The following is a 2416-nucleotide window of genomic DNA, read 5'->3' as shown; positions in this document are numbered from 1 at the left end:
GGGTGCTTGGCCCCAAGCCACTTAGTAAGGAGTATCTCAGCAACACCAGAAACTATGCCGTCAGCTATTTGTTTTGTGTGGTTTTGTTGCAGGGTGTGGATCAATACACCTTAAAAAAAAAAAAAAAAAAAAAAAAAAAAAACCCACCCTGTCAGTGGGAGGCAGGATCCTGCTGTCCCAAGGTCATATCTGTTTATCTTTATCACTGGTATAACCGAGCTGCTGGGAGCCTGGGCAGTGCCTGGAGTTTGCCCCTGGCTTCCCCAGCCACTTCCTTGCATTGTCAGCCCTGGGTCCCAAACCCCACCTAGCCTGGTTAAGAATGAGAACACAGGCTTTGGAAATAGTGGACATGGGCTTGAGTTTCTGTGCTGCCATCTCTCAGCTGTGTGGCTTCGGGCAAGTTGCTTTGCCTTTCCAAACCTCTGTTCTCTGGTTTGTTAAACATGGACAAGAACATCGATCTCCAGAGTTTTGGGGATTGGAAAGAATATGTGTCAAGGACCTGGTACATAACAGATGTTCAGTAAATGTGAGCTCCTTTCTCCTCTCCTTGGGAGACATTGCTTGGGCTAGGGGTCGGGACACCTGAGTCTAATGAGTGGGTTTTGTTGCTCTCTGGCTGCCTGACCTTGGGTAAGTCCCTGCCCCTCTCTGACACTTTGTTACCTGAGAAATAAGGCAGAGACAGTCTCTCCACAGGCTCTTTCCCCAGTCCCAGATAGAACATTGCCTGCTGGGTTTCACTTGCCTGAGTGGGAAAAGGAAATGCTCTAATCAGGGAGGTAAGACCCTGGTTTGAGGCTGGACCTGCCCTGACACACTGGATGGTCTAGGACATGCCATCTTTCCTTCTAGACTTTAGTCTTCCTTTCAATGTAATGGGTTGGGTGCCATGGGTCTATAGCTCCTTTGTCTCTGATGATCCAGGATCCTGTAATCCTGACAGGGTCAGGGAAAGTTCCAGGCAAGCTCCCTGTCCACAGGTGCCCTTCTCTTTCTCCCTACCTATACCAATCATCTCAGGTCCCATGCTGATTGTGGCAGGATCCACCTTGTATCCAGCCCCCATGGTCCTTCTTTCCACATCTCATCTAAGACCCCGAGACTCTCTGTTCCCTTCCTAATATCCCATGTACCTCCAAGTCCCTCCAGGCTGTTCTTCCCTGAAATCATGAAGTTTCCTCTGATAGGGAGTCATCTTGGCTCCTTTCCACTCATCTAACAAGAATAGAAAGAAAGCTTGTGTGAAGAAAGCTCCCCAAGTAATGGACAACACTTACAAGTACACAAGCACACTGCCTGCATTCTCACCATCATAGAGACAAGGCTTTCCCTAAGGCTCTGCAGAAAAATGCAAGTTTTGAGTTGGGCCTATAGCACTGTGCATGTTCTTGGAGAAGTAGCCAGAGCACTTCAGAGGGTCCTGGACTTTGGTGTCACACACCTCAGCATGTGAGATGAGCTACTGGGTTGGTCTGGCTCCAGATGGCTGGCAAATGGCAAGATCAGAGCATTACACGCATTGGATGAGCTATAGAGGTCAATATAGAACAGTGAGAGGCCATCACATCTGCTGGAAGCCAAGCCTCCTGCTCAATAGGCCCTGCTTGTGGGACCATGCCCAGATACCACCCTCCTGTGGGAAGATGGTTGCCCACATGGGGAGGCCTGGTTTATCCTGCTGGTTTACCCTCTGATGGGGCCCCACTGCTTCCTGGATCTGATTCTCCTCCTGGAGAGGCAGCCAAAGAACTCAGGGCTCCCCTTCTCAATAGGATGCTGATTCTGTTGGCTACCTGGTTCCCAGGTCTGGCCAGGGAGACCCTCCACCCCCAGAGACTGGGGGCTCTCTCTGAGCACCCATAGTACTCAGCCTTATTTCTCATGGACTAGCTCACCACATTGTGCATGGCAGTCAGTATACTCCCCAGCCCAAGTTCTCCTAAGGCAAGGGGATTGAGTCATCTTGATCCCCACAGTCCATTTTAGGGCCTGGCACAAAACAGATACCAACTTGTTTCTCCCATCTATGCCCTATTTTGAGTCCTCCCGGTACTGACCCATAAAGGCCCTAGCAGGGATCTCCTTCCAACAGAAACAAAGAGGTCCTAGAGTAGGCAGTCCTTAGCTACAGATGATGGAATGTGAATGTTGGCCTCAGGGCAGGATTCATTCCAGGGAGTGGGATGTCAAGGGCCCTGTGGGGTCCCACCAATCCTTCTGATTACGGCCCCAACCCACTCTCTGCGTGGATCCTGGGCTCTAGCCCACCCGGACAGACTGCCTGAGAACCGCTGGACTTCTAGGAATTCCATCTCAGTGCCAAGCCTGTTGCTATTTCCACTTCTTGGATGCTCTCTTCATCCCCTGCTCCCTGGAAACCTTCTTAGTTCCAAAGGCCACTGACTATGGG

Source organism: Canis lupus, chromosome 23 (genome assembly GCF_048164855.1).
Source record: "Canis lupus baileyi chromosome 23, mCanLup2.hap1, whole genome shotgun sequence".
Lineage (NCBI taxonomy): Eukaryota > Metazoa > Chordata > Mammalia > Carnivora > Canidae > Canis > Canis lupus.
This window is presented reverse-complemented; position numbering follows the sequence as displayed.